Source organism: Microtus pennsylvanicus, chromosome 4, assembly GCF_037038515.1.
Source record: "Microtus pennsylvanicus isolate mMicPen1 chromosome 4, mMicPen1.hap1, whole genome shotgun sequence".
NCBI lineage: Eukaryota > Metazoa > Chordata > Mammalia > Rodentia > Cricetidae > Microtus > Microtus pennsylvanicus.
Window position 1 is genome coordinate 48013222 of NC_134582.1, and position 13734 is coordinate 48026955.

At 46.1% G+C, this 13734-nt stretch overlaps 1 protein-coding gene and 2 pseudogenes across 1 annotated transcript in view; 2 read left to right on the top strand and 1 right to left on the bottom strand.

The window, feature by feature from the left end:
- The window catches only part of Kif20a (kinesin family member 20A), a 464558-nt gene that overhangs the window by 112582 nt on the left and 338242 nt on the right, over positions 1 to 13734 (bottom strand). The gene's annotated exons all lie outside the window — the stretch shown is intronic.
- On the top strand, positions 777 to 1522 carry LOC142848531 (CD9 antigen pseudogene; annotated as a pseudogene).
- LOC142848532 (CD9 antigen pseudogene) lies at positions 7072 to 7800 on the top strand (annotated as a pseudogene).

Consider the following 13734-nt stretch of genomic DNA (forward strand, 5'->3'; position numbering starts at 1 on the left):
AGAGAAACACTGTCTCGAAAAACCAAAAAAAAAAAAAAAAAAAAAAAAAAAGATATCCAGGTTGAATTAGACACCCGTGCTCCTGTTCGGCCCTGAAGGGAGGAAAGTCACCAGTTGGTGGACACCTGAGCAGAAAAGGGAAAATCACGCGGGGAGCCGATTAATAGCCCAAGGGAGTGGTCTTGACCTTTCCTGGGGAGGGGTCAAGGTTCAAAGGGCATAGGGGAGGGGTCTCCAAAAATGGAGGCCAGAAGCTGGGATTTACAGTTTATAGTGGTATATTTGTATTTATTTAATGAATGAATCTTGCCTGAAGACCAGAGGCAAAGCTAAAGCCACTAGAGGCCAGGGAATGGTGAGGCACACCTTTAATCCCAGGATTTGGGATTCAAGGACACCCTAGGCTACGCGAGGTCAAAGCAGAAACAAATCCTGGTGGTGGTGGTCTACTCCTTTAATCCCAGTCCTAGGTAGTCACTCCTTTAATACCAGCCAGCACCAGAGGAAATATAAATTGCAGGGAGAGAAAGTCGTGGCGGCTTAGTTTGCCTTCGCCCAGCCTTGGTAGAGGTAAGTCTTCTCTATTGGTTTGGCTGCCTTGCTTTTCTGGTTTTCGGGTTGAACCCCAATTTCTGTCTCTGGATTTTTATTATTTGTGTACATTTGTTTATCTATGGCTTCATTTTCTTATTTTAGCCCGGGAGCCGTAGTCCAGCCCCCAGCCTCAGTCCACTGCCATCCCCTCTGTCCCAGCCGTGTCTGCTCCTCGTCCCGCGGAAGTCCAGCTTCCACCATGCCGGACAACGCGGATAGCAAGAGCCTCAAATGCGTGCTCTTTGGATTTAACTTCATGTTCTGGCTGGGCGGATTTGCGATATTTGCCTTTGGACTATGGCTCCGATTAGACTCTCGACTCTCAAACCGACAGGAAGAATCTGATCCCAGTTTCTACCCGGGAGTGTACTTCCTGATTGGAGTTGGGGCCCTCTTTATGCTGGGGGGTTTCCTGGGCTGCTGCAGAGCTGAGAAAAAATCCCGGTGCATGCTGAGATTGTTCTTCGCATTTCTCCTGGTGATATTCGCCATCGAGATAGCTGCAGCCTTCTGGGGCTATACCCATAAGGATGAGGTGATTAAGGAAGTCCAGGAATTTTACAACAACACTTACCAAAGGCTGAAGAGCATGGATGGGCCCCAGCGGGAGACACTGAAAGCCATCCACGCGGCGTTGAACTGCTGTGGCCTAGCAGGAGGCAAGGAACAGTTTATCTCGGACATCTGCCCCCAAAAGCAAGGTCTTGATACCTTCCAGGTTAAGTCCTGCCCAGAAGCCATCAGTGATGTCTTCAACAGCAAGTTCTACATCATTGGAGCAGTGGACATTGGCATGGCCGTACTGATGATCTTCGGTGCAATTTTCAGCGTGGTCCTGTGCTGCGTCACCCGGGAGCCGAGAAATGATCCAGAGTCAGCCCGACCCAGAGCGGGAGCATCGGCCCCGAGGACTAATGGGGCTGTTTGAATTTTTTTAAATACTAATATTAGTATTTAAAAGACCCGGATAAATCCAGACCCCCCCCCAGCAGGAAAAAATACAGCCAAAAATCTAAGCAGGGAGAGAAGAATCAGAAATCTGGGACTAGTCGGTTCAGTAACTCTGTTTCAGGAACTAGCTGAAGATAAAGTTAGATTGTAATCTTGAGAATAATCTTGTGAAACAGGGAGTTGCCCCTTGTGATCATCAGTGGTATTTTCGAAATTTTCTCTGACGCCCTCCCTACCCCCTTTGGATTACTGGGCTGTGGTTTCTTCCCTTAAAAACCCCTTCTCCCAGTGACTGGGGTCGAACTCCTCCCCTGCGTGGGTTAGAGTCTCGGCCCCAGTGCACTGGTAACCTGTCAATAAACCTTGTGTGATTGCTGCAAGGACGGTCTCTCGTTAGTTACTAGGGGAGGGGGAGGTCGTGTTATCTGGAGACTTGATTCTTTCCATATGGGGGTCTTTCATATTCATTATGCGTTTCTAGACAAAAGTTACTCTGTATTTGTCTTTAATGCTTTATTCACCATTGAGGGATCTGGGGGTTCAATTTGCTTTGACTTTTTTTCTTTTTTTTTTTTTTTTGGTTATTTTTGCTTGTTATGTTAAGCAAAAATCCTTCAATGAAAGGTGCTATATTTGCTAGACTCTAGACAGTAGATATTGTACATAAAGAGATTTTTTTTTTTACTTTAAAAAGATAAAAGAGCCGGGCGATGGTGGCGCACGCCTTTAATCCCAGCACTCGGGAGGCAGAGGCAGGCAGATCTCTGTGAGTTCGAGACCAGGCTGGTCTACAGAGGTAGTTCCAGGACAGGCTCCAAAGCCACAGAAAAACCTTGTCTCGAAAAACCAAAAAAAAAAAAACAAAAAAAAAGAAAACCAAAAAAAAAGATAAAAGAGTCTCAGATTTAATCAGGTTTTAAGTTATATTGAAGACAATTTGATATATAATAAAATATTATTACAATGTCTAGGGAAAAAAATTAGCCCGGAAGTGGTGGCGCACACCTTTACACCCAGCACTTGGAGGGGAGGCAGAGGCAGGCAGATCTCTGTGAGTTCAAGGCTAACCTGGTACAAGAGCTAGTTCTGGGACGGGCTCCAAAGCTACAGAGAAAAACATCCAAACAAAGATTAAAAAGATACATTTATTTGTGAAGGGTGGTGTGCGTGGGGAGCTCAGAGGACACTTGTGGACACAACTCTCTTTCTACCTTGTGACTCTAGCCTTTAGCAGGAAACACCTTTATTTGCTCAGCCATCATCACCTGGCTTTTGGGTTTTTTTTGGATTTTTCGAGACAGGGTTTCTCTGTAGCTTTTGGTTCCTGTCCTGGAACTAGCTCTTCTAGATCAGGCTGTCCTCGAACTCACAGAGATTCACCTGCCTCTGCATCCTGAGTGCTGGGATTAAAGGTGTGCGCCACCACTGCCTGGCATCACCTCGCTTTTGGAGAGATGGCTCAGTGGTTAAGAGCATTGCCTGTTCTTCCAAAGGTCCTGAGTTCAATTCCCAGCCACCATATGGTGGCTCACAACCATCTGTAATGAGATCTGGTGCCCTCTTCTGGCCTGCAGGCATACACGCAGAAAGAATATTGTATACATAATAAATAAATAAATACTTAAAAAACAAAACAAAAAAACGTATTTATTATAGTGTGTGTAGGCAAGACATGTGCACGTGGGTGCTGCTGTGTTGTATGGGTAGGCATGGCATATGGGCATGTGAGGGCTACTATGTTGTGTGCATAGACATGACATGTGCGTGTGAGTGCCACTGTGTCATGTGTAGGCGTGACATATGTGCATGTGGATGCTGCTGTTTCATGTGTGTTGGCATGAATGATGTACACGTGAGCACTGCTGTGCTGCATGGAGGTCCGAGGACAACTCCTTGTTGGAGCTGGTGCTCTTGCTCTTCCTCTATGTGGGTCCTGGGCTGGAACTCTGGGTGCCCTGCCTGCTAAGCAAGTGCTTTCCTCTCTGAGCCATTGTGCTGGCCTCTATTTCATTTTCAAGATTCACATGCTGATGCCGGGCGGTGGTGGCACATGCCTTTAATCCTAGCACTCGGGAGGCAGAGGCAGAGGCAGGCGGATCTCTGTGAGTTCGAGACCAGCCTGGTCTACAAGAGCTAGTTCCAGGACAGGAACTCACAGAGATCCGCCTGCCTCTGCCTCCCGAGTGCTGGGATTAAATGCGTGCGCCACCACCGCCCAGCATGTTTTTTTTTTTAAGCTATTATAAACAGTATTATTTTCCTGATTCATTTCTCAGCATTAAAAGAAATCCAGTGTATAGAAAACAAATTGCTAAAAGCTGGGATTTGTGGCACATGCCTGCAATCCTGGTACTTGGAAGTTAGAGACAGGATCAGAAATTCAAAATCATCCTCAGCTACTTTGTGAGTTCCAAGCCAGTTTTGAGATTGTTGTCTCAGCCCAAGAAAAGAGCACTGCTTCTTCTTCCAGAGGTCCTGAGTTCAGTTCCCAGCAACCACATGGTGGCTCACAATCATCTGTAATGAGATCTGGTGCCCTCTTCTGGCCTGCAGGCATATACACAGATAGAATATTGTATACATAATAAATAAATATTTAAAAAACAAAACGCAGGCTGGAATGACTGTCCGTGGGATGAGTGTAGAACATCATAGGAGAAACAAGGCTGACCCGCAGAGAAGTTGGGCTGTGATGGGGAACCTCTGAAGACCTTCAGCTGCCCTACCATGGTCATTCCAGAGCTGGCAGGACCCCGCAGAGTTGGTACCAGCTGAGGTAAGGGAGCTGGGCCTGCTGGGCCTTCACCTCCCATACTGTCAGCCGCTGGCCGCTGGTTGGTTCTGGAATGCCTTCAGTCAAGTATTCTCTAAGTAGGGTTGCCCATGGATGGTCATGTCAACACTCCCAGGAGCTCAGGGTAAGATCTGCATTCCCAGCGAATAAGCTTAGTGTCCACAAATTCTGTGATCCAGAACAGATCCTGAAGCTCAAAGAGGTGAAACACGTGGCTTGCCCAGAGGGACAGGAGATGCCCTCAGAACACTCAGAACATTTGATGCTAACATGCGGTCAGATATAGTGGCGCTTCCTAGAAATCCCCAGCCCTGAGGTTAGCTGAGGCTAAAAGAATCTTGAATTCAGGGCCAGCATGGGCACCATGGTGAGATCCCATCTTAAAGCCAAAACCCAAACAACAAAAAATAATCACAAATAAAACAACAACAACAAATCGTACAAAACAGGCTGGAGGGATGGCTCCATGGTTAAGAGCATCTCCTGGGAACAGGAAGACCAGAGTCCACATCTTAGCGCCTGTATATTAAGCTAGGCATCCCATGAGTACCTGTAACTCCAGCTCTGAGGAGTCTGCTGCTTGTGTACACAGACACACCCCACCTCTGCACACGCACACAAACGCGTGCTTTTGAAAAGGCTGTCAGCTTGACTGCCTTTGGAATTAACTAAAAACCCAAGCCCCTGGGCACACCTGTGAGGGAATTTTTTGTTGTTGTTGTTGTTAATTGGATTGTTTGAGGCAGGGAGATTCACCTTAAATCCAGGTTGCTTGAGGTTGGAAGATCTACCTTAAATCTGGATGATGGAGATCCACAGACCCACCCTAAACTGGGCCAGCCTAAACTGGCAGCCTCTGCCTCTGTAAAGGACAAGGTTTTCCTCTTTGCTTGCACTGTGGCCTCCTCCTTCTGGGTTCTGCTGTGTCCTGAAGACATCCAGTTGAGACATCCAGCCCCATGTACTGGACGACACTGGATTTTTGGCTTTTCTGTCAGAACAACATCCATTGTTGGACCAGCAGGGACCCCAGTCTGTAAGCCATTTTAATACCCACATTAATATATATTAATATATAACAATATAATGTACTATTATATGTATATATCAATTATATTTATATAATCAATATATATTTTTCAATCAGTTCTGTTCCTTGAGAGAACTCTGACTGATACACACATGAAAGGTGATTTTTTTTCTTTCTTTTTCTTAAAAGATTTATTTATTTATTATGTATACAATATTCTGCCTCCATGTATGCATACAGGCCAGAAGAGGGCGACAGATCTCATTACAGATGGTTGTGAAAACCCACGTGGTTGCTGGGAATTGAACTCAGGACCTCTGAAAGAACAGCCAGTGCACATATCCTCTGAGCCGTCTCACCAGCCCTCTTTCTTTCTTTTTTGTTTTTTTCAAGACAGGGCTTACTTGTGTAACAGCCCTGGCTGTCCTGGAACTCACAGAGATCCGCCTGCTTCTGCTTCCAGAGTGCTGGGATCAAAGGTGTACAACATCATACCTGGCTTCATTTTCTTATTTGAGATAAAAATTACATTTGTTTATGTTAGGAATATTTTCCTTTTTTTTTTTTCCGAGACAGGGTTTCTCTGTAGCTTTGGTGCTTGTCTGGGAACTAGCTCTTGTACCAGGCTGGCCTCGAACTCCCAGTCATCCGCATGCCTCTGCCTCCCAAGTGCTGGGATTAAAGGCGTGCACCACCACCGCCCAGCAGGAATATTTTCCTAAGGCGAGCTCTCTGCCGACACAAAATAATCCCAATAAAGCCAAATCAGACCAGATTAAGAGATATCCAGGCCGGGCAGTGGTGGCGCACGCCTTTAATCCCAGGACTCGGGAGGCAGAGGCAGGTGGATCTCTGTGAGTTCGAGACCAGCCTGGTCTACAAGAGCTAGTTCCAGGACAGGCTCCAAAACCACAGAGAAACCCTGTCTCGAAAAACAAAAAAACAAAACAAAACAAAAAAGATATCCAGGTTGAATTATATACCTGTGCTCCTGTTCGGCCCTGAGGGGAGGAAAGTTACCAGTTGGTGACCACCTGAGCAGAAAAGGGAAAATCACGCGGGGAGCCGATTAATAGCCCAAGGGAGTGGTCTTGACCTTTCCTGGGGAGGGGTCAAGGTTCAAAGGGCATAGGGGAGGGGTCTCCAAAAATGGAGGCCAGAAGCTGGGATTTACAGTTTATAGTGGTATATTTGTATTTATTTAATGAATGAATCTTGCCTGAAGACCAGAGGCAAAGCTAAAGCCACTAGAGGCCAGGGAATGGTGAGGCACACCTTTAATCCCAGGATTTGGGATTCAAGGACACCCTAGGCTACGCGAGGTCAAAGCAGAAACAAATCCTGGTGGTGGTGGTCTACTCCTTTAATCCCAGTCCTAGGTAGTCACTCCTTTAATACCAGCCAGCACCAGAGGAAATATAAATTGCAGGGAGAGAAAGTCGTGGCGGCTTAGTTTGCCTTCGCCCAGCCTTGGTAGAGGTAAGTCTTCTCTATTGGTTTGGCTGCCTTGCTTTTCTGGTTTTCGGGTTGAACCCCAATTTCTGTCTCTGGATTTTTATTATTTGTGTACATTTGTTTATCTATGGCTTCATTTTCTTATTTTAGCCCGGGAGCCGTAGTCCAGCCCCCAGCCTCAGTCCACTGCCATCCCCTCTGTCCCAGCCGTGTCTGCTCCTCGTCCTGCGGAAGTCCAGCTTCCACCATGCCGGACAACGCGGATAGCAAGAGCCTCAAATGCGTGCTCTTTGGATTTAACTTCATGTTCTGGCTGGGCGGATTTGCGATATTTGCCTTTGGACTATGGCTCCGATTAGACTCTCGACTCTCAAACCGACAGGAAGAATCTGATCCCAGTTTCTACACGGGAGTGTACTTCCTGATTGGAGTTGGGGCCCTCTTTATGCTGGGGGGTTTCCTGGGCTGCTGCAGAGCTGAGAAAAAATCCCGGTGCATGCTGAGATTGTTCTTCGGATTTCTCCTGGTGATATTCGCCATCGAGATAGCTGCAGCCTTCTGGGGCTATACCCATAAGGATGAGGTGATTAAGGAAGTCCAGGAATTTTACAACAACACTTACCAAAGGCTGAAGAGCATGGATGGGCCCCAGCGGGAGACACTGAAAGCCATCCACGCGGCGTTGAACTGCTGTGGCCTAGCAGGAGGCAAGGAACAGTTTATCTCGGACATCTGCCCCCAAAAGCAAGGTCTTGATACCTTCCAGGTTAAGTCCTGCCCAGAAGCCATCAGTGATGTCTTCAACAGCAAGTTCTACATCATTGGAGCAGTGGACATTGGCATGGCCGTACTGATGATCTTCGGTGCAATTTTCAGCGTGGTCCTGTGCTGCGTCACCCGGGAGCCGAGAAATGATCCAGAGTCAGCCCGACCCAGAGCGGGAGCATCGGCCCCGAGGACTAATGGGGCTGTTTGAATTTTTTTAAATACTAACATTAGTATTTAAAAGACCTGGATAAATCCAGACACCCCCCCCTAGCAGGAAAAAATACAGCCAAAAATCTAAGCAGGGAGAGAAGAATCAGAAATCTGGGACTAGTCGGTTCAGTAACTCTGTTTCAGGAACTAGCTGAAGATAAAGTTAGATTGTAATCTTGAGAATAATCTTGTGAAACAGGGAGTTGCCCCTTGTGATCATCAGTGGTATTTTCGAAATTTTCTCTGACGCCCTCCCTACCCCCTTTGGATTACTGGGCTGTGGTTTCTTCCCTTAAAAACCCCTTCTCCCAGTGACTCGGGGTCGAACTCCTCCCCTGCGTGGGTTAGAGTCTCGGCCCCAGTGCACTGGTAACCTGTCAATAAACCTTGTGTGATTGCTGCAAGGACGGTCTCTTGTTAGTTACTAGGGGAGGGGGAGGTCGTGTTATCTGGAGACTTGATTCTTTCCATATGGGGGTCTTTCATATTCATTATGCGTTTCTAGACAAAAGTTACTCTGTATTTGTCTTTAATGCTTTATTCACCATTGAGGGATCTGGGGGTTCAATTTGCTTTGACTTTTTTTCTTTTTTTTTGGTTATTTTTGCTTGTTATGTTAAGCAAAAATCCTTCAATGAAAGGTGCTATATTTGCCAGACTCTAGACAGTAGATATTGTACATAAAGAGATTTTTTTTTTTTACTTTAAAAAGATAAAAGAGGGGCTGGAGAGATGGCTCAGCGGTTAAGAGCACTGACTGCTCTCCCCGAGGACCCGGGTTCAAATCCCAGCGCCCATATGGCAGCTCACAACTGTCTGAAAATCCAGATCCAGGGGATCTGACACCTTCACACCAATGCACATAAAATAAAGCTAAATAAACCATAAAAAAAAATTAAAAAAAAAAAAAAAAGATAAAAGAGCCGGGCGATGGTGGCGCACGCCTTTAATCCCAGCACTCGGGAGGCAGAGGCATGCAGATCTCTGTGAGTTCGAGACCAGGCTGGTCTACAGAGGTAGTTCCAGGACAGGCTCTAAAGCCACAGAAAAACCTTGTCTCGAAAAACCAAAAAAAAAAAAAAAAGAAAAAAGAAAACCAAAAAAAAAGATAAAAGAGTCTCAGATTTAATCAGGTTTAAGTTATATTGAAGACAATTTGATATATAATAAAATATTATTACAATGTCTAGGGAAAAAAATTAGCCCGGAAGTGGTGGCGCACACCTTTAAACCCAGCACTTGGAGGGGAGGCAGAGGCAGGCAGATCTCTGTGAGTTCAAGGCTAACCTGGTACAAGAGCTAGTTCTGGGACGGGCTCCAAAGCTACAGAGAAAAACAAACAAACAAAGATTAAAAAGATACATTTATTTGTGAAGGGTGGTGTGCGTGGGGAGCTCAGAGGACACTTGTGGACACAACTCTCTTTCTACCTTGTGACTCTAGCCTTTAGCAGGAAACACCTTTATTTGCTCAGCCATCATCACCTGGCTTTTGGGTTTTTTTTGGATTTTTCGAGACAGGGTTTCTCTGTAGCTTTTGGTTCCTGTCCTGGAACTAGCTCTTCTAGATCAGGCTGTCCTCGAACTCACAGAGATTCACCTGCCTCTGCATCCTGAGTGCTGGGATTAAAGGTGTGCGCCACCACTGCCTGGCATCACCTCGCTTTTGGAGAGATGGCTCAGTGGTTAAGAGCATTGCCTGTTTTTCCAAAGGTCCTGAGTTCAATTCCCAGCCACCATATGGTGGCTCACAACCATCTGTAATGAGATCTGGTGCCCTCTTCTGGCCTGCAGGCATACACGCAGAAAGAATATTGTATACATAATAAATAAATAAATATTTAAAAAACAAAACAAAAAAACGTATTTATTATAGTGTGTGTAGGCAAGACATGTGCACGTGGGTGCTGCTGTGTTGTATGGGTAGGCATGGCATATGGGCATGTGAGGGCTACTATGTTGTGTGCATAGACATGACATGTGCGTGTGAGTGCCACTGTGTCATGTGTAGGCGTGACATATGTGCATGTGGATGCTGCTGTTTCATGTGTGTTGGCATGAATGATGTACACGTGAGCACTGCTGTGCTGCATGGAGGTCCAAGGACAACTCCTTGTTGGAGCTGGTGCTCTTGCTCTTCCTCTATGTGGGTCCTGGGCTGGAACTCTGGGTGCCTTGCCTGCTAAGCAAGTGCTTTCCTCTCTGAGCCATTGTGCTGGCCTCTATTTCATTTTCAAGATTCACATGCTGATGCCGGGCGGTGGTGGCGCACGCCTTTAATCCCAGCACTCGGGAGGCAGAGGCAGGCGGATCTCTGTGAGTTCGAGACCAGCCTGGTGTACAAGAGCTAGTTCCAGGACAGGCTCCAAAACCACAGAGAAACCCTGTCTCGAAAAACCAAAAACAAACAAAAAAAAAAAGATTCACATGCTGATCCTTTCAACCATAACATTTTTTGTTTTTTTTTTGTTTTTTTTTGTTTTTGTTTTTTCGAGACAGGGTTTCTCTGTGGTTTTGGAGCCTGTCCTGGTACTAGTTCTTGTAGAACAGGCTGGTCTCGAACTCACAGAGATCCGCCTGCCTCTGCCTCCCGAGTGCTGGGATTAAATGCGTGCGCCACCACTGCCCGGCACGTTTGTTTTTTTTTTTAAGGTATTATAAACAGTATTATTTTCCTGATTCATTTCTCAGCATTAAAAGAAATCCAGTGTATAGAAAACAAATTGCTAAAAGCTGGGCATTGTGGCACATGCCTGCAATCCTGGTACTTGGAAGTTAGAGACAGGATCAGAAATTCAAAATCATCCTCAGCTACTTTGTGAGTTCCAAGCCAGTTTTGAGATTCTTGTCTCAGCCCAAGAAAAGAGCACTGCTTCTTCTTCCAGAGGTCCTGAGTTCAGTTCCCAGCAACCACTTGGTGGCTCACAATCATCTGTAATGAGATCTGGTGCCCTCTTCTGGCCTGCAGGCATATACACAGATAGAATATTGTATACATAATAAATAAATATTTAAAAAACAAAACGCAGGCTGGACTGACTGTCCGTGGGATGAGTGTAGAACATCATAGGAGAAACAAGGCTGACCCGCAGAGAAGTTGGGCTGTGATGGGGAACCTCTGAAGACCTTCAGCTGCCTTACCATGGTCATTCCAGAGCTGGCAGGACTCCGCAGAGTTGGTACCAGCTGAGGTAAGGGAGCTGGGCCTGCTGGGCCTTCACCTCCCATACTGTCAGCCGCTGGCCACTGGTTGGTTCTGGAATGCCTTCAGTCAAGTATTCTCTAAGTAGGGTTGCCCATGGATGGTCATGTCAACACTCCCAGGAGCTCAGGGTAAGATCTGCATTCCCAGCGAATAAGCTTAGTGTCCACAAATTCTGTGATCCAGAACAGATCCTGAAGCTCAAAGAGGTGAAACACGTGGCTTGCCCAGAGGGACAGGAGATGCCCTCAGAACACTCAGAACATTAGATGCTAACATGCGGTCAGATATAGTGGCGCTTCCTAGAAATCCCCAGCCCTGAGGTTAGTTGAGGCTAAAAGAATCTTGAATTCAGGGCCAGCATGGGCACCATGGTGAGATCCCATCTTAAAGCCAAAACCCAAACAACAAAAAATAATCACAAATCGTACAAAACAGGCTGGAGGGATGGCTCCATGGTTAAGAGCATCTCCTGGGAACAGGAGGACCAGAGTCCACATCTTAGCGCCTGTATATTAAGCTAGGCATCCCATGAGTACCTGTAACTCCAGCTCCGAGGAGTCTGCTGCTTGTGTACACAGACACACCCCACCTCTGCACACGCACACAAACACGCGTACTTTGGAAAAGGCTGTCAGCTTGACTACCTTTGGAATTAACTAAAAACCCAAGCCCTGGGCACACCTGTGAGGGAATTTTTTTTTGTTAATTGGATTGTCTGAGGCGGGGAGATTCACCTTAAATCCAGGTTGCTTGAGGTTGGAAGATCTACCTTAAATCTGGATGGTGTGAGATCCACTGATCCACCCTAAACTGGGCCAGCCTAAACTGGAAGCCTCTGTAAAGGACAAGAAGGTTTTCCTCTTTGCTTGCACTGTGGCCTCCTCCTTCTGGGTTCTGCTGTGTCCTGAAGACATCCAGTTGAGACATCCAGCCCCATGCTGGACGACACTGGATTTTTGGCTTTTCTGTCAGAGCAACATCCATTGTTTGACCAGCAGGGACCCCAGTCTGTAAGCCATTTTAATACCCACATTAATATATATTAATATAAAACAATATTATGTATTGTTATAATACATGTATTATATACACATATATTATATATAATATATATGTATTATTATATGTATATATCAATTATATTTATATAATCAATATATATTTTTTAATCAGTTTTGTTCCTTGAGAGAACCCTGACTGATACACACATGTAAGGTGGTTGTTATTTAAAAATTTTTCTTGGTTTTTTGAGACACGGTTTATCAAGTGAAACAGACCGAGCTATCCTGAAACTCACTCTGTAAACCAAGCTGTCCTCGGACGTGAGTTCTGACTGCCTCTGCCTCCCAAATGCTGGGATTAAATGTGTGGCCTACCACCATCCACGAAAAGTGATTTTTTTTTTAAATATTTATTTATTTATTTATTTATTATGTATACAATGTTCTGTCTGTGTGTATGTCTGCAGGCCAGAAGAGGGCACCAGACCTCACTCACTACAGATGGTTGTGAGCCACCATGTGGTTGCTGGGAATTGAACTCAGGACCTTTGGAAGAGCGGGCAATGCTCTTAACCTCTGAGCCATCTCTTCAGCCCCCGAAAAGTGATTCTTAACCTAGAATTCTATCCTGACTCAAATTATGAATCAGAAGCGTGGGAATAATAGAGATATTTTAGATAGAGTGTTTACTTCTCTCTAATTCTGAAAAAGTATCTCATAAAGTCTAGGCTGATCTCCAACTCACTACATACTGGACTATGTAGGCAAGGCCCTGCCCAGAGCTCAGAGATCCACCTGCCACTGCCTCCTGAGTGCTGGGATAAAAGGCAGAGATCACTACATGGGGCCCAGCTTTGAAGTCTTGAGACTCTGGCCTCCACCTTACTCCCCAGAACCAGGAATTTGGGTGTGCTCCACCACACCTGCCTTTGAGTGGTTTCTTAAGAAGCAGTTTGACAAGGAGTCTGGTAAATCTGCAGGTGTGTGCGGACAGCAGTCTGCGCTGGAATGAGAAGCTGCAGGCCATGCCTGGAGGCAAGTGTTTAGTGCTTAAACCACACAGTAGTTGTGGACGTGTGAATAGTCAGTAAAGTTAAGGACCTAAAGTTAAGGACCGTAGTTGTAAAAGTCAAGACTATTGGGTTTCTGGTAGGAGGTAGGGAGGGTTGGGAAGATAACTCAGTGGTTAAGAACGGGTACTGCTCTCCCAGAGGACTTACGCTTGGGTTCCAGCACCCACACTGAATGGTTCACAGCTTCCTGGGATTCCAGCTCCACCGGGTTTGACCTTCTCAGCCACAACTTGCACCTACATTCAAGTGTACGCACATACACAGATCTCAGTCTTAAAAATTCAATTAAAAAGAGGCAGGGACTGTGTCCAAAGGAGGGTCTTGAGAGGCGCTGGGGTTCTGTCAGAGTCGTGAGACCCCAGACAAGACCGCAGAGCCGCTGTCTGGTGCAAACACAAACAGGTTTAACTGATTAAAAACCGAGCTTGGTCCACTTGGAGAAGGGCGGCCCTGAGCGTTTACAGGGTTTATATAGGGAAAACCAAGTGGGTCACAGCCTGGTCGGAGGGTCTTGGGGTCGCGGACATTTAACCTGATTGATTATGGCGAGGGGAGGTACAGAACTGAAGAGTAAAGCAGTTAAAATTACATCAGGCGTGGCTGAGGCATGTGGCTAGCAGCTGGCAGAACTATGTGGTTCATGGCTGTCATCAC